Source organism: Euprymna scolopes, chromosome 1 (genome assembly GCF_053919585.1).
Source record: "Euprymna scolopes isolate OS-2025 chromosome 1, ASM5391958v1, whole genome shotgun sequence".
In the NCBI taxonomy this organism is placed as follows: Eukaryota; Metazoa; Mollusca; class Cephalopoda; order Sepiida; family Sepiolidae; genus Euprymna; species Euprymna scolopes.
In genome coordinates this window covers 18,988,437-19,008,347 of record NC_136482.1, presented here as the reverse complement: position 1 = coordinate 19,008,347, position 19,911 = coordinate 18,988,437, and the positions used below count along the sequence as shown (strand labels likewise).

General features: G+C 33.5%; 1 pseudogene; it reads left to right on the top strand.

Annotated features, from left to right (window-relative positions):
* The first annotated feature begins 5,380 nt into the window (after positions 1–5,380).
* On the top strand, positions 5,381–5,605 carry LOC145284786 (U2 spliceosomal RNA; annotated as a pseudogene).
* Positions 5,606–19,911: the final 14,306 nt, after the last annotated feature.

Sequence of the window (19,911 nt, the reverse complement as noted above, 5' to 3'; positions counted from 1 at the left end):
TGTGAGATGATTTTCAGATTACTTGTTTGCTAGTATGTATAATTCTTTTTGATAAGGGTTGCGGCAAGAGTTAAGGGACAATATTTTCGTAAGTATTAAGTCTGTAGTGACGCCGTTTAAATAGTGCGACAAAAGTTTCGGACAACTCTGCACAAGACTATAAGTAATAACGAGAACGATCATCATGACGTCATTCGTTTGTGAATTTGTAAGTTTCATGTAAATTTAACCAGTTTTCTGTTTTATCTGAAATTACAAGAAACACCTAGCTAAACATTTTTATATACATGTATCGATATATGTTATATATATATATATATATATATATATATGTGTGTGTGTGTGTGTGTGTTATTTATATACACATATATATAACATATATATATATAATATATATATAACATATATATAACACATATATAACATTATATATTACATATATATATATATATATATATATATATATATATATATATATATATATATATATATATATATATATATAACATACATTTCTCCCTTATTGACACGTTCTATATACATTTATATATATATGATGTAAGGTTATTATAAATATGTATATTTATATGTACATAAATTTATCAGCATATATTTGCATATATTCATATATATGCAGATAAAAGTGTATACGCACACACACATAAGAATGTATACATTTCACTATATATATACATATATATGCATATATATATGTGTGTGTGTGTGTGTGTGTGTAGGTAAGCATCTATACATTTCACTATATATATATATATATATATATATATATATATATATATTATACTCGTTTTGTTACTGATTTTTCTTATCTCATATCACTCCGCGATCAGCAGAATGGCGTTTTGATTTTGCAAAGGAATACAGTTTAGCTTTGATAGTTCATTGGTGAAACATTGAAAGTAAAAGCTTTTCAAATCTAAAGATCTGATCAAACGAATTAATAATAAAAAACACAAAGACATTTTTCTTGAATTTCGTCGATGCTTCAAAACATCAGTATCAGCATTATCTTCACTTTTCTTCGAGTTCTAGTTTATTTCCTTTACTCTCAGGTTCGCAATGCCAGGTACTTATTTCATCATCTCATTGTTCTTTTCTTAATTAATGGCTATCATTCTACGTCCTTTTTTATTATTTGTTCTGTCTTTCTCTGCTTCTTTCGCTCTCTCTTTCTTTTAGCTCTTCCTTCCTTCTATCTCTCTCTCTCTCTCTCTCTCTCTCTCTCTCTCTCTCTCTCTTGTAACGTCTCGGTATCGTTTTTCGCTAATTATGCGCTATCATACAATACTTTCGAATATTTATTCTCTCGTTCCCTCTCTAACTATCTGTCTTTCTCTACCCACCCCCTTTTAGTGTCTCCTTGTTCCTCCTTTTTTCCATTATCTGCTATCATTATAATGTTTTACTACTACTACTACTACTACTACTACTACTACTACTACTACTACTCCCGCCCTCTTTATCTGTTTATGTCTTCTTTCTATTTTGTTACTATCATTCTCATCACGACTTTTGTCTTTTTAATCAGGTTATTTTCAATCTTTTCACTTTTAACCTTTCTTTTTGTCTTTAATTGTTGCCTTGTGTTTTTTGTATAGTTCTTTATCTGCTACCAGTCTATGTTGGTTTTTTTTTCGTAGTATTTCTCCATCTTCATCTTCATCTTCATCTCTCCCTCTCTGTTTATGTCTTCTTCCGGTTTAGCTTCTATTTACTTCTTATCACTTCTTTCTCCCTTTTCTCCCACTCTTCTGTCCTTCCTTCTTTAATCTTCCCGATTTTTGCCTCGATATTTTCTTTAAAAGTAGTTCTTCAATTCAGTTGTTTCATGCAATCTTACAACATTTTTTCCTTCAGATTTTCCCGATCCGTTTGAACTAACTTTTAGTTTTCGTCGACGCTTGACATTACATCCGGCCATTTCAAATGATTTCGAAAAACTCCACTACCGGCTCCAGAAATCTCCGTACCCGGATTCTAACCGCCCCTACCATCACTGCCCGTCAGTAAACGAAGAATCAGAAAAAAGTAGAATTGTTGAAGCCTATGAAATAAAACATCAGACACCAACTCGATTTTCTTACAAATTGTTTTAAGTATTCCTTCCAGAGTTCCTCGTTTTCTATTCATTAACTCGCTCTGCAGACAATAATTAAATGGTTTTGCATTCTCATACATGACATCCACACCACAACTTCACGTTTTCAAATCGGATTTACTCTAACAACATTTGGTTGTTATAACGTAATCAGAGAAATAATTACTTTCGATAAATAGCTGTGTTAATTATTCAGAACTAGCAGGAACTATGTCCCGGCGTTGCCCGCGGAAATATTAAATACTGATTTAAATCGTTAAATAAATACTAGATCCCGAAAAGAGAAATAAAAACAGAAACAATTTCACTCTCATTAATTTAGGCGATAAAATATTGTTTAACATAGACCCGGCAGATCCCTTCTGTATATACGTAAAAGTCATTCGTGCACAGGGGATACACAATGTTCGATGTTTTACCTCGTATAGATATATATATAGAGATTTTGCTGGGAATCTGTATGTAAGAAGAATATAGAAGAAGAAAAATTACGATAAAATTTATACTTTATAATGATGGGATTCACTTTTTCATAGATTTTTTTTTTTACCGGATTTAACATTTCCTAGCTAACGACATATTGATAAATGCATCTAAATCAAATTCATGTTTTCGCAAAAAATAGTTTTAGTTGTTACGTGTGAAATTGAGAGAAAACTTATCTAAGAAAAATAAAACCGAGAGGAAATAAAGATAAAGAACGAAGAACTATGAAAAGTAGAAAAAATGCATTTTCGAAAATGGCAAGACAGAATTCCAGATAATTCGTAAGGTATTGATTAAATGCGGCTACTGACACACACACACACACAAAAAATAAAAACAAAACATGTGAACAGTCGTTCAAAATACTTAAATACAAAAACAATGGTATTCAAAATGTTTAATGTACACTAAATCCTGGGAATGCGCAAAGAAATCTTCGTCTTAAATATCATCGGGCAATTTCAAGATTGTAATTCCTTTTGGGACTTGTACTATCGGTGAACGGAAATCGGAAAATAAGTCTCAAGGAGCTGGCACATCACAAATAGTTTCGTACCACATTCAAAACGAGAGAACAAAATAAGTCAGGATAAAATACTTGCAGAGAGACCCGGCGTTACCCGGGCTTGAATCAGGATCAACCCAAGTATCCTATTTCTAATACTTTTATTGTAATAAAAATCGGTGATATTGCTCATTTTTCAATCAAATCGATTGATTGTCTGCTCTAGTCGGGGACGCACCACGGCTCACCGCGAGGAAACTTCACATACCTAACCAAGTGAATCCACAATACATTTTAGTCTACAACAGAACAATAGAGAACGTATGGTTGATTTTAGAAAAATGATTTATATGATATAATATAATATACTACAATATAATATAATATAATATGATATGATATAATATAATTACTATAATATAATATAATATACTTTAATATACTATACTATACTATAATATAATACACTATAATATAATATAATATAATATACTATTTTGAATTAAAGTTTAAATTTAAAAGTTAAGTATCATTCTTCAGTTGTGCTCTAAACAGAAACATTCATTTCAAACGCACCCCTGTCTTATCATAAAACATGCTGTTGATTTTATATACACAGCTTTTTGCACGTGTGATGTTCGGCTATATAAGGACGCTAATTTTGGTCAAAATCTTACTGTAACTTCTTTATTAGTATTCTGATTTAGAAGCTTGTATACAATGTAATAAGGTAGTAAATTGATTAAAATAAAATAATTTCAGTGTTGTAAAGTAATTTGTCTTCTATTAAGTAACAGAGCAGAAAGCTTATTTTTATGTAGAAAAGTATGATGGCAGTAGATCTGTTTGCTACTATTTTATAAAAGACGTATTTATGAGAAGCAGATATATCGGAATAAATGTAATACTATTTGTTAGTAAACAATATGTAAGAATGGCTTTGTGAAAATTTCATTAGAAACTTCTGTAAATGGTTAGTGGAAAAGATTTACATATAAGTAGTCGATTTATTTTTCTATCATGTCTTCAGTTTCGCAGAAAATATCGAGACTATTTTATTGTAGAGTTCATAGCTTATTCTTACGTTTCATATCTATTGTTTTGTTAGAAAAATAAAAAAAACAATTTCCAAATATATTTATCGTTCTTAACGACAGCGATATATCTAGCCTTTGTACCTTCCAATTTATTGTTATATCTAGGAATCGTAGAAATAAAAATATCAGAACCAATATATGAGTAATATTATCTATCTATGAGTAATAATTCCGTCAACATATTTCTCATATTTTGGCATGCATTTTCTTTGAATATTGGTTCAAAATATTCATTGCTAAGAGTGCATGACCATCTTCGACGTTCTTCATTGGCATTATATAATTCATGTGGCAACATTTTTAATGTATGATTATTCATGACCTTTTCGGAGCAAGACATGAATAAGGACCCCAATAAGCCAGATAATATAAAAGCACAAGTTTCGATCGACATCGGTTTATGGCCTCTATAAGCAAATATAAAACAATAGACGTGTACGGATTTTTGCGACCAAGATTTATTTTATATAAAGAGTGTGCATTTTTTTTTAGAGAAACTTTTATACAACAATTTAAACGAAATATAAAGTAAGTTTTTAATGTAAGGAATAAAAAATATTTAAAAAATGGATGTTTTTTTAATAAAAATATTAATCGAAAGGATCTCACTTTGGGAATCTTGTTCCTTCCCAAATAGGGCAACATGGTTTAAAATCGCGTGTTTTTCCTTAGAATGAAATGGCTGCCATTATAAAGTTTGTTTTGAATAGTCTTATAAAAATTTTGGGTCAAATTATGATAGAGTACCAATTAAAGACTTAACTTTAAAAAGTTAAATTTTAGAGGTATTCAGCTCAGTTTTGAACGAAAATCTAAACTTTCTTTAACAAGTAATGCTTACGATATGAAAACCTTTATTATCTAATGTAATCCTATGCGTTTGATCGATCACCATGCTTGTTTTCGAGCAAGCATTCAAGTTTTTCTACAAAGTTTTAGTTGGTACTTTTTATTCGCATTTCCTTATCCATGTTAATATTGCCGAATATTGGGGAAGTATTGTTACTGACAAGTACACACACACACACACACACACACACACACACACACACACACACACACACACACACACACACACACACACATATATATATTACCTCTTTTTTCTTCCTTTTTTCTTGTAGTTGAAGCATATAGTCATACAACCGTTTCATGCATTGTTACCTTGTTTTTTACATTTCTTTTGGCCTTTTGGTCAAGATCAAAGTGTAGTATCTGTTCTTCAGATGCTGCACTTCATTTTCTTGTTCTCTTTCGGTGGAGGAGAAATCCTTCACGACTGAGACAATTTTTATTTTTGTACCTTTTCTCCACGTTAAAAAACGACCCTGGTGTCTAACTCTGTCCCGTGGGGAGGCATAGTAAATAGGTACATTATTAGAATATATTAGTATAATAATAATAATAATAATAATAATAATAATAATAATATTACTATTATTAGTATATATTAGTATAATAACAATAGTAATAATAATATATACTAACTAGCGGGACGTGTGGAAATTTCACAGCGGCATTTTTCATATGTAATATATTGTTGCTGGGCATTCTGTGGGCGTTCTGTTTAGCGTGAATGAAGGCACAATCATATTATTCTAGCCCTTTTATTAAAACTGTATCGCCCCTCACTAAAATAATAAATTTGATATATTTCCTGGGCTGATTATTTCATTACAAACATACCGGTCAATTAACTCATTTTTCATAATTTTTGGATATGTTACTAATTTCGACAGTCATTTTTCATAATTTTAACACACCTTATAGACTCCTCCTTACTAAAATAATAGCTTTGATATATTGTCTGGGCTGATTATTTCATTACAAACATCAATCAAATAACTCAAATTTCATCATTTTTCATAATTCTTGGATATGTTATTAATTTAGACAATCATTTTTCATAATAAAAAAAAACACATTATGCCCTCCTCCTTACTAAAATAATAACTTTGATATATTGTCTGGACTTATTATTTGTTTACAAACACACCAATCAAGTAACTCACATTTCACCATTTTTCATAATTCTTGAATATGTTACTAACTTTGACAATAGGTTTCATAACTTTAACCCACTATGTCGTTCCCCATACTTGAATGATAACTTTGATATATTGCCTGAGCTGATTATTTCATTATAAACACATCAATCCATTACGGGTATTCTCATAGTATATATGTTTCACCTATCTTATCCAATCCCGGGTGACGCCACGTATTCGTCTAGTATTCAGGGTGTCCGTAAAGTTACTATACAGTCTTACAAGTTACTATACAGACACCCTGTAATATATTAACAGTACAGTAAGATATTGTATTAAAATATTTATTTGTAACAAAAGAAATAAAAAGAAATAACACCTTTATGTTTATAAAAATCTCAGAAAATACACGTGTTACATCCGAAAAGCTGTAACAATCAAGGCAAACAATTTCTATGACAAATATTCAAATTGGAGGCCTTCAGCTCGAATACATTCTCGACAACGTGACACAACACTCTGACAAACTTTGGTGCACAAGTCACCTGTAAAAAAAAAAATAAATATTAACTATTAATACAAATATAATGCAATAAAACAATAAGACTGTATAGTAACTTTACGGATACCCTATATATCTTTCACCTATCTCATTCGATCCCACGCGACGCCGGGTATTCTGCTACTATATGTTTTCCATCTCATTCGCTTTCTGCTACATTTGCACTTTCTGCTATATTTGCCCTTATCTCAGTCAATCCCGGGTTTGACTTTATGTCCGCCATCGCACTGTTAAAAATATACATGAAACAAAGTAATGTTTAAATCGTAAACTGTTTCAGCCCTTTTCGGGACTGACTTTATATCCCCAACTCCACTTCTAAAAATATACATGAAATAATGTAATGTCTAAGTAGTAAACTTTCAGCCCTTTTCGGGACTGATTCATGATACAATTTTTATTTTTGTTACTGACCAGATTTCCCCTTTTGGGGAGCTGATTTTTCCATAAATTTTTAACCGGCCTCATGTCCAACGCTGCCCTTATAGGGATGCAAGTAAACTAAAAAAAATAATCAGAAGGGATATTTTCCAAGGCATCTTATAATCAATCAGAAGGGACATTTCCAGAGCATTTTGTAATTAAATAAATAATTACATTTCCCAGTTACTTTTGTAATATTAAAACTTAGTTACATTAAATATAGTACCTATTTACAATGCCTCCCCACGGGACAGATTTAGACACCAGGGTCGTTTTTTAACGTGGAGAAAAGAAACAAAATATTGTCTTAGTCGTAAAGGATTTCTACTCCAATTAGAGAGAAGAAGAAATTGAAAAGTAGCATCTGAAGAACAGATACTACACTTGGATCTTGGCCAAAAGGCAAAGGAGAACAAATCATTTTTATTAGCTTTGCCTCAACAGCGACACCAATTTTTTGCTGGTTGTTTTATTATAGGAATTGGAGTAATTCACTTGCCATTTAAGGGGTGACAAGGTTTATTTGGAATATTCCACTTTCCCTTTTTAGGGATGCACAGCATGATAACGACCGAATCGAATTACGATATTAATATAAAGATAAGAAATGGAATTTCATAACAATTAAACGACCGGATGTAAGCGTGACACACAAAAGGAAACACACGCTATCGTATTAATATATAGATATATATTCTGCAAGATCTTTCGAACTGTACCGGTTGGACAGTAAAGAACAGATAACGTGGTGTAACATCGTATGGTCCTGGTTTCCTCATTCGCGGATGTTTGGTTTAGTTTTGTAGTGCGATAGAAACTTTTGGTTGCCGTATTCCTGTTCTCAGTTAAGTATTTCCACTGAAGCCATGGCGTTTCTGAAATGTGGAGGGAAGCTGTTGAATGAATCATTTTCTATTTAGTATAACAAGAAAATTCATTCTCTATCTGTCTGACTTACAGCTGTAGTCTGGTCTCTTGTAGAGATGTTAGACGTTCAACATGGATATTGTAGTTTCCTTTGTTTTTCGTCATTGAATCGTTGGCTTATGTCCATGATAAATTTTCAATCTTTACATTTCATTCTATTCTTATATGTTTATACGTTGTATTCTGACAGAAATATGTTGAAATTTTCTGAAGAGTATATGTAAATTACTAAGCATGTAAGATGTTTTTGGTTGAGAATAACTAAACAAAACCGTGAATGTAACTAGAAACACTCAGCTATTGATGAATTTATCAATTTATGCCATGTTCTATTTTTGCATTATATTTAATGTTTAAATGGAAGAGAGAAAGATAGAAAGAGAGAGAGAGAAAGAGAGAAAGAGAGAGAGAGAAAGAGAGAAAGAGAGAGAGTGTGTGAGAGAGAGAGAGTTGGAGGTTGTCAGCAGGAGAAGCGTGTGTAAAACATCTCGTGACTGCATATTCGTTGGAAAATATTTTTACAAAAAATATTCTATACACTTTTAAAAGCACTCTTCTATTCACTAAGTGTATTTATTTATTTTTATTTCACAAAGAAAGTCTTCAGCTATTAAGACTCAAAGGTCACTAGAGGATAAGTGTTAATGAGTGTACGATGGTCACTAAAACACTCGTTTTTGTTGTAAATTGGGCAGAACTGTATTATCTAAGTGACGAGACAGCAAAATTTGTTTATATTGGACTTGAAGATGACTATGTTTTAGTCAGCTGGGAAGCAGGCTAGTGGAACAGAGCTTCACAAGCGGGCAGTTTTAGGAAAGGCGGTTTGTTTATAGAATTTGTATTTATATTTAGGCACAGAGAGTAGGGGAAAATGTTGGTAGTAGTTGTAGCCTGATGAGTCCTTTTGGGGAAAGTTTGGCGAGATGCCATAAAGTGGAGTTCAGAGGAGCGCAAGCCATAAACATAATGGCAGAGAAGAGATAGACTCGCATCGTACTCGTTTCTAATCAAATGATTGTATTACTGTTTCGAATGTTATATTCAACCGCTTTCTCTTAGTTGTATGGCCAATATAAATATTAAAAGATTCATCGTCATTCATATGAGCATTTATTATTATTTAGATATTTTAAGTTTTACATTTGTATGCATTAATAGTAATTAATTATAATTAATACATACAGATTTAATAGTAAGGCATGGAATAAAATAAATAAAACCAAATTCACAATCCGTTCTGAATGAACCATCACAACTAAAATGAGAACAGTGCTGTGATGTTCACAGTTTTACACGTCGTATTCAGAGGTGCTTCTCACTTCGAGGCGCACCTTATGAGTATATCATTGAACGACGATAAAACTCATAGATATATGTTACTGAAATAGGGTGGACAAGTTAGGCATAGACTGAAGTGTATTTATACCAAATATAGTTTTTGATTTTATATATGAAATGCATATAGATTTACATGTACAATTGACTGCAATCATATGAAAGTCTATTAAGTTAGCCGGTTGTAAGTTTATATTGCTGATATCGAACCACTGAACAAAGGCTATGACTCCATCTAAGAGATTAACTTTTAATTTCTATAATGCATTACAAGCAAATTTTTTTGTTTGAGTGTGTATGCTTTATTTTTTTTTTCATTGTATATGTGTGTAGTTCGTCTAGCTAAGGACCTTTAGTTGTTTCCGTGGTATACGCGAGATTCAGTTTTTTTTCTACACCCTTGTCTGGGTGCACTGGAAACAAGCACCAACTAACGTGTATGTTGTGTAGTTGAGTTTCATATTAAAGGATGACACTGAGTACATATTAAAAGAGATATGATTGGGGATTCATATTGAAGAGAGACGGCGCGGACATATATATAAGAATGATGAGGGGGAGAGACGTTTATACAGTTCTGGGATGTTTCTTATAACATATATTAGCGAGGAGATAGGGTGATAGATGCACAGTTCTTATAGTTCTTATAACACATATAGAGAGGAGGAGAGATACACATTCTTGGGAGGGTTACGCAATGTTCATAATAAGATGTTTAACACTTTACCTTTTGGGTGTTGAAAGATGACATGACAACAATTTTACAAAAACACAAAGATGATTCTTTATTCATTGGTCGAATGATGATGACAACAGGAATTTCAATCAGGATCTACATAGTTTACTGTTCTTCCTTTAACTTCCAAAGGACTCTCAACTCTCTCCCTGACTTACTAGCTGACTCAACTGTTCTGCCTCAACTACTGCTCTCTGACTAACTCTAGCTCCTATATTGATAATCCCCTTACTGATATGATGTCAGAAGTGTGATTCCAAAACGTGATCAACTCACGTGGCTAAGCACACGTTTTCCAAACACACTTTTAACAACAAAGAATTCTCAACAAACTATGTTCAGTTTCATAAAAGCATGATAATCAATTCTTTTTACAATATAAACAATATCTAACTATTTCATAATAGAATTTAACAATAGGCCTTTTTAACATTCCGATTTTTAATATTCTATTTCTGAACCTTGCTTACAAGGTTCGAATCTCGGCTTATCCTAATCTCATTTTCACTTATCTAATGTTCTTATTTACATGGAAAGGGGACAGCCGTTCCTTGTAACATTCGAAGAAAGTTTTGTGGTTTTTATTTTTGAAGACTTCCACTCAGAACAGGAGGAGGCAATTTCAGAAGTTCTTAAAGTTTTTCAATAATGACTGTTCAAAACTATTTATACATGTTAATGGTATTTTTATTTATTATGAGTGATTAGTTTGTGTAAATGAAAAATATTCGTTTTCAAAACAAAACAAAAACAAATCGAAAACGTCGCACACTTTCCATTAATAACTGTTATTATGAAAGTTATTTTTGTAAAATTTCGTATTTATAAGATGTTATATATTTCTACTTATATATAAAATACATTTTGCGTGTATCTGTATGTAAGTTTATTTTATATAGAATCGGAAACGGCTGGGCTGATTTTTTTTATTTCAGAAATTACTTTATGTGTCTGAGAGTGTTCTTAGGTAGGTTTGGTATCGGAATATCTACGATAAGTGTCAAAAATCGATAATCGAAAAACTTCGATTAAAGTAGGAACAGTCTGATCTTGATCAAAGTTAACAGCAATATATAGCCTAACATCACAAATATATTTGAGAAGTTTTATCACCGCACAAGCAAGCAAAAGGTCTTGCCGTATAATATCAATAGGTTCTTTGATAAGACAGGAGCGAATTCCAAATAAATGCACAATTCAACTATCATACCTGGATTTTAAATTGAAAACTTATACAAAAGCCATTATATGAAAATATGCTTATAAAATCAATAAAATGTTTTCTATAGTACAATATAAACTGCAAAATATTGTGGACTAAGTCGCTTTAGAGAAACATTTCTCCCTTATCGCGGTGAGTTTTTGACCAGAGCAGGCAATCAATTCGTTTGTTTTTGGACGATTTAAATAATTTAATTAATATTTAAAACTATTGGAAGTGCAGAACATTTGTTGATTCTCCTTGTTTTTTTTTTTTTATATAATTACGACTTTCATTCAATTTAGAAATGTATTTTACTAGAGAGATTGTTTGTTTCGTTTGCAAAAAAATATCATTCAGTTTTATTTTATATACTACCAATTTTCATGTCAGAAAACACAAAAATATATGTTGTAATTTATTTCGAATTCTAATTACTTCATTAAACCTAATTTATTTTAATTTAATTCAATGATTGTTCAGGAAATTGATGTTTTATTTTCTGTTATTTTTAATTTAGTGCGTTTGCTGTACTTTTTCCTATTACACGGAGAAATGTTTCTGAATTGTTTCCCTTTATGCAAATAAAAAATTTCCTCGTAAACTAAAATGCACAAATATTACTATTAGATTCCTAGGCGCTTCTACACTATGAGGACGAAATTTTGTAGTCGATAAATCGCGTTTTTAGATAAAAAACAACGGTTTCTACTAATGTTCTTTGTCAAGTCTAATAAGTTACAATGGTAGGTTCGAAATCATGCAGTCGAAATTACCTGATTATCAGTGAATTATTAAAAAAAACAACGCTAATTGTGTTAGCAGGGAAAAATAGCGATCATCTTGTTAAAATCGAAATGAAAAATTACCTCCCTTTCGAACTCTCATGTGTCTTACCATCGTTTTCATTAGTTTCTATTTTTATTTTCTTTAATAAATACTTTTCTACCTTATCGATTTTCGTAATTTTTGGATATAATCATCTTAAAAATATGAGGAATACGTAGATATTTTTGTTTTCATGTGAAATTCAGTTTTTTGATTTTCGAAATTTCGTCCTAATAGTGTAGAAGCGCCGATTTATAATATAATTTAAATCCTGGAAAATATTGTTCGATCCTTGTATATATCTTTCTAATAAAGTTCATCCCAGAACGATCAAATGTAGACTCTACCAATATATAATCGAAAAAGATATATTATTGATTCACCTTCGTGCATACAATTGAAATTGTGATAGAGTTATTGATTAATATAGAAATAAGCTAATATCATACCATTTTTCCGTAACTTTGTAACTACATTCTACGCGACGTCATAAACTTTTACATTTCTGGTATTACTTACGCGTTATGAACTGAATTTATCGCATTTGGGGATAGTACAACTCAAGTGTTTTTATTCACTTAAGATCAGACTATTCCCCCCACCCCCACCCCTACTCAGGTGGAGAGATAACTTTTGTCTCATTAATTTTGTCTGTATGAAATTCATATACACTTCCGGCGTTTGTTTGGGGAAGAGTCACAGATTGTACATTTGGTTGCGTTTATTCTTAAAAACAATCAGCCTCAAAGCATGTATCATTTAAGCTCTTTTCGGTTTTTGATTTTCCCGTTTAGACTTTTTCAAAGTTCCAAGGGTTTGCATGTTTTTCTTTCTTCTCTCCAGAGTTCGTGATGTGCTTTCTCTAGTTTTATTCAAAGAAAATCTGAGAACAAACGACTTGAAAGTAAATGAGGGCCAAATTCAATGAAAAATAAATATCGTTTATGTTGTCATCAAATAAAAAAGTAACCAGCTAATTTTTGATAATCTTTCTTGCTTATTTATATAATTTTTCAAGATTCCTAATGCATCGTTTGTAAAAGTTACTAGTTATCTATAAACAGGCTTAAACTACAATGGCTTCATTTTTCGTTTTTATGAGCTCGTGCTTGAAACTGAATACAAAATAGTTCTTATTTTCGTTATAAGTATGAAGATCAGATATTATTTCGGGTAGAGTATCCAGGGATACATCATCACAATTGCTCTAGTAGATTTTTTGTAAGAACGAACGAAACGAATCGGTAAATGGTGCGAAGCTTTTAGCGTTTATTTTTATACATTTTTTCTACTCGTTTCAAGTGGCGTTTTTTTGTGTCCGATTGTCATCACAAAATATGCCCAGAAGACTTTCGAGGAATACTCAACAAGGGAAGACGGCTCTTCTTATGGGAAATGATCGGCACTTGCGACGTGATGACGAGTCACGAGAAAGGTAATAAAAAAGTCGAAATAGAACATCAAGCACAATAACATTAACAGGAAGCTATTGTGACATCTACATCATGTGAAATATATATCTATATACATATACATAAATACATACATGCATATATATATGCATACATACATATATATACAATACATATATGCACACACACAACACACACACACGCGCACACACACAATATATATATATATATATATATATATATATATATGTACAAGCAAATAATATCGATGCACTTTTACATTAGATGATAAACTCCTAGCAACGCATACGCAGCTTCTTTACAATATATCAGTGTATTTTTCTCTCTGTCTCTCTCTCTCTCCGTGTCTCTCTCTGCATCTCTATCTGTCTGTCTGTTTAGCTGTCTCTCTCTATATATACATATAAGTATTTTTCTCTCTTTTTATATACATGCATATATATATCTGTATATATATATTTATGTGTGGATATATGTGTGTGCCTTGATAGAGATGAAAGGGAAAGTAAAGCTGTTCTGTGAATTGTGCTCTCTATTATATACCACGAAAGTTATATTTAACTAAGGTAGTTTTATACCGAAACATTTCTGCCGGATAAGATTACTGTCCACTTTCTGCCTGGAGCACAAAGTTCAGATTTTCCGTGTGTATTTGTGGCCCATTATTATGTGACGACTTTTGTGTGGAACACCGGAAAGAAAGAAATAGATTATAATGATTCGATTACTTTGCACTCATAAGGTTCACCGTTCCATTGTTGAAGGTTCAATATAAACTGCGATTGAGGGTAGTTATGTTGAAGCGTATATCCTGTAAAGCGTGGAGTATTTTAATATGTCCGTCTTTCTTGGAGTATGCGTCGAGCCGCAAGACAAAAGTAAGAAAAATTACTGAAAGGTTTTGTCATTTAAGTTATTTATATTCCAGATTGTTGATATGTTCACAATGTTTTTAAATTGATTTATTTTTATCAATATGTCCACACTTATCAGGGATAGAAACCACGTGACAAAGCGAATTAATTTTATCGATAGACTTACAGTTTAATGATGATGACTATCATGAGAAATTTGTCTTATTAATGTTCTCGTCTTTAATATTTTTTTTATTTCTATTTATTTTTTTAAATTACATTTTCACCCCAAACAAAACACATTGCCACTTTGGTGTAGGGGGCTACTATCAGGGGCAGCAACTACTGGGGCACTATGTAGGGATTTGGGCAGCAAGATGTCGGTTCACGTTGCACTTGAACTTCTGCATGTCAGTACAGTTGGGGAAGCAGGCACTTGGAATGGGATTCCAGAGTCTAGAAGTTCTGGGGAAGAAACTACTAGAGTAGAAAGATCTTTTACATCTAGGGATCTCTACTGTGTGGGGGTGGGATTTAGCTGCTTGTCGGGTTTGTCGAGGGTGTCTACGTCGTGGGGCACAAGTGTCTGCAGTTCGTCAGAGCATTCACCATTAAAATACTTGTAGAACAAGCAGAGGGATGCAACATTTCGGCGATGGTACAGAGGCTGAAGCTTAGATGACAGTTCAGGGCCTATCAGATTGGCGACTCTTTTTTGAACCTTGTCTAGGAGTTAGAGACTAGTAGCAGATGCACCAGCCCAAATGTAACAGCAATACTCCATACATGGGCGAATGGTGGCCTTATAGAGTTACAGAATACTTTCAGGTGTCAGTAGTTTTCTAGCACGGTAGAGAGAGCCTACCTTCTTCGCAGCGGCCCTGGCAATGTCTTCAATATCAATATTCCAGCCCATGTTTCCTGTAAACGTTAGGCCAAGGAGTTTGAAAGATGTACAGACAGGGAGTCAGTGGCCATTGCTATAAGTGGCAGAGAAGGTTTCTTGTAGTTATTGAAGGAAACCAGTTTAGTCTTGCCAGCATTGAATGTGACCATCCATGTATGTCCCCATTCCACTACAGATTGGAGGTTATCCTCTAGTGTTTTTGCCATTTCTTTAGATATGTGTTCATTTGTTTTCCTGTCATGCCTGTTATAGAGTGTAGTGTCATCAGCATATATACCCATCTCAGAGGCAGTTTTGTCGGGGAGGTCATTAATAAATATCAGGAACAATAGAGGTCCAAGAATAGACCCATGAGGCACTCCCGCATTTATATCACACTGTTTAGATGTTCGACCGTCGAGGACAACCTGGATTGTTCTCTTGTCTAAGAAGGATTCAATTATGCTAAGTATTCTACCAGTGATACCGTATGATTTAATTTTCCTGAGAAGGCCCTTGTACCATACCCTGTCAAAAGCCTTAGATATATCTAGAGCTACCGCTCTTCCCTCCCCCGCTTTGTCCAGTGAATGGTATATACGTTCAGAGATTACAGTGAGGATGTCAGCTGTGGAACGGGCTTGTCTAAATCCATATTGTTTGTCAGTCAGAAGTTTAGCATCTGTAAGGTGCCGGACTAGAGCATGGTTAATTATGGTCTCAAATATTTTGGCGAAAAGTGGGAGGAGGCTAATGGGGCGATAATTTGATAGGTCAGTTCTTTCGCCAGAATTCTTGAATATTGGTACCACAGAAGCAGTTTTCCAACAGCTTCCCACAATGTTAAAGCCGATGCAGTTTTCGAGACTTTAAGGTGCGTTTGGCCGAATTTACGAATGTTTATATCCAACTTGTAAGTCCGTATGAAATTAGCTAATGTTGAGTTGCATATTAAGTCTAAAGCACATAAAGGCTTGATCTTCCGATTCTAGTTTTGCTTCTCTAGGAGGGTGTTTCGAATATAGACTCAAAGCCCGTGTATATGTCTGTCAGATTTCTTACGGCAGAGTGGGAGATATCCGGGCATGTTAAAGTAGTTAGAGGGGATGGAGGAGTGTAGGTTAGTCTTCACTTAGTGCTAAGGATATTCGGGGTGTTTGTTAGGAGAAATGCTTCAACATCATTTAAATTAGTTCTAAGCCCTCGGATGTTCGTAAATGCAAGCCTCAAGGAAGGAAGCAGGTTAGTTTTGTTTGAGTTTTGGCCTGGTGTAACAATATGATATAATTGCGGGAGTGCGTCAAGGGTCTATCCTAATATTAAAAAATGACCTCCCTGACAAAATTATCTGTGAGATGGGTATGTATGCTGACGAGACCAAGCTCTATAACACACATGACAGGAAAACACATCTAAAGAAATGTCAGAAACACTAGAAGATGACCTCCGATCTATAGTGGAATGGAAACATAAATGGATGGTTACATTCAATGCTGCCAAGACTAAACTTGTTTCCTTCAATAATTACAAGAAACCTTCTCTACCACCAATAGCAATGGTCAATGACTCTTTATCTGAAAGTACATCTTTTAAACTCCTCGGCCTTACGTTCACAGGAAACATGAGTTGGAACAATTACATTGAGAGTATTGCCAGGACCGCTGCGAAGAAGGTAGCCTCTCTCTACCGTGCGAGAAAGCTACTAACGCCCGAAAGTATCCTGTACCTCTATAAGGCCACCATTCGCCATTGGAGTACTGTTGTCATATTTGGGCTGGTGCATCTGCTACTAGTCTCTCACTCCTAGACAAGGTTCAAAAGAGAGTCGCCAATCTGATAGGTTCTGAACTGTCATCTAAACTTCAGCCTCTGTCCCATCGACGAAATGTTGCACCCCTCTGCCTGTTCTACAAGTATTTTAATGGTGCTTGCTCCGACGAACTGCAAGCACTTTAACCCCCTCGACGTAAATAACCCCGACAAACCCGACAAGCAGCTAAATCACACTCCTTCACAGTATAAATCTCTAGATGTAAGAGAGCCTTCTACTCCAGTAGTTTCTTCCCCATCACCGCTAGACTTTGGAATTACTTTCCGGGTCCCTGCTTCCCCAACTGTACTGACATACAAAAGTTCAAGTATAATGTGAACCGACATCTTGCTGCTAAACTCCCTACATAGTACCGCTGTAGCTTATGCCCCTGATAGTAGCCCCCTACATCAAAGTGGTAACGTGCTTTGTTTGGGGTGAAAATGTAATAAAAAAAAGAATTCGAATGGAATCCTTTATATAATCCACGAAAGTAGACTACTCTTGTTCCAGTAGCAATGATCGTGTATATACTATAAGTAATTATATTAATTATATTTTTACTTTTGCCTGCTCTCAGGATTAAAACCCGCACCTTACTAAGACTGCTACTTACAGATGATTATTACAAATCATGGTTTTAGTTGTATAAAAAACCCTCGATTCCCTTTGTTGCTAATTCCGGTTTTGCTCATTACGATACTCCTTATTTTCTATAAACGCCCTATTTGATTGGCCAAGATAATTATCTTTAACCAATCAAAAGACATTTTATTTTGGCGGGCTGAATGCGCCAAAAATTAAAAGCTTCCACCTCATATCGAATGGGCGTTAAGGAACTTCAATTATCATAGTTGTACTTCTTAAACCCGAAATACAATTACTTTCCTAAATTTTATTTCTGTATATTATTTAATGTAGTTTTCATATTAGCATTTATCTTCGTTTTGTGCGTTTTCTGTGCTCTTTGTCAAAAATCTTTTGACCTCGGCAATCAACAAACGAACTGTTTTTACCAAATAATTGTAGTTGTTTAACGGGTTCATAGGTGAAAATTTATATGTATATATGCATATGTATATATGTATATATGTGTATATGTATATATGTATATGCATATATGTATATACGTATATGTGTATATATATGTATATATGTATTAATATATATTTTTAAAGAGTGTAGCAATCAATAATTGTAAGTCTTTTTTTTAGATTTTAAGCTTTTTTAAAATATTTAAAAATATTTTTATAACACGTCTCGTGCCGTGTTTAACTCTCTTCAGATATTTTTATATAAAATTTTTTTTTAGATAAAATTGTGTTTTCTGTCGAAATCACAATCGTGCTAGTAAAAATAAAATGTTCTCCAAGAGTAAATATCATGAGCTTTTAACTAAAAAACTGTTGTATTAACTATTTAAAAAGACCTAAACAATGCTCAAAATTTAAAAAACATTAAAAAATGATAAAAGTCTGAAAAACCTACAATTGTTGATGGCTACACGCTTTTAAAAATACACTTTTTTCTCTCGTTGGAGCCACGCAATCATCACTTTAGAAATATATATATATATCTTCCGCGAGAAATTGATGACAAATAGAAAACATCACTTCCACTAGATTTCAAACTTTATATTGAAATCTGTCAATGTAAGCAAGAGTGTTTTATGCAACAGCTCGACACATATGCTACTACTACTTTATATTGAAAGATATCTGAATATCTTAGAACATATAGGTAGAGAATTGCACACGCTAGCTTTCTTCAAATGCCTCCTGCCGCTGAGGTGGGTTTCTGGAGATACCAAATTTAACGATTTACTTAATTCTTAGATGAAAAGTCGGCTGATAGTCTACTTGTGTTGCATGTTTGGTATTCTGCACAACCACATTGCCCAGCACCTCTCACCCTTAAACTGAAAATTAAAAAAAAATTAAATAGCAGTTCAATTAAAAATTACGATCATACCAGGCGTAAACTCAAAGAAAACCAATTAGCCTCCTCCCTTGAGGCATTCACGAATATCCGCGGGCGTAAAACTAATTTCGATGAGGTTTGATCATTTCTCCTAGAAAACACCCCGGATATCTTTGTGCTAAGTTAAACCAACCTACACTCTTCCATCCCCTCTAGCCTCTTTAACATGCCTGGTTATCTCCCACTTTGCCATAAACATATACACGGACTTCGAAACACATTCCCCGTGACTAGAGAATCAAAACTAGAATCAGAGAGCAGGCCTTTATGTGGGTTTAGACTTAACCTGCAGCATACTTATCTTTTATTTACCGCTTTCCCTCGACTTAGGACCATACTCTGATCAACCAAGTCTCTGACAGCATAGATACAGCACTCTCCCTAAATACTAGCGTAGTATATGCATTTGGTGACTTTAATACCCACCACAGTAATTTGTTTGGTTTCTCTACTTACACAGACGCAGCTGGTAGCGTAACACATAGCTTCTCTATATCTCATCCCCTATCACAAACAGTTACGTTTCTGACACGTTTCCCAGACCAGCAAGATCAACAAGCCTCACTTCTAGGCATAATTTAGACCACAGTTCCCAATGATTGTGTAACGCATGCCCATGGCCTACTCGGAAATGGTAATCACACTGTGATAATGGTGTAAATCGCCCTAAATTCTCGATCCAGAGCCGAGGATCCATTACTCAAAACAGCAAGGAATTATGAGAAGTCTGAATGGGAAGCG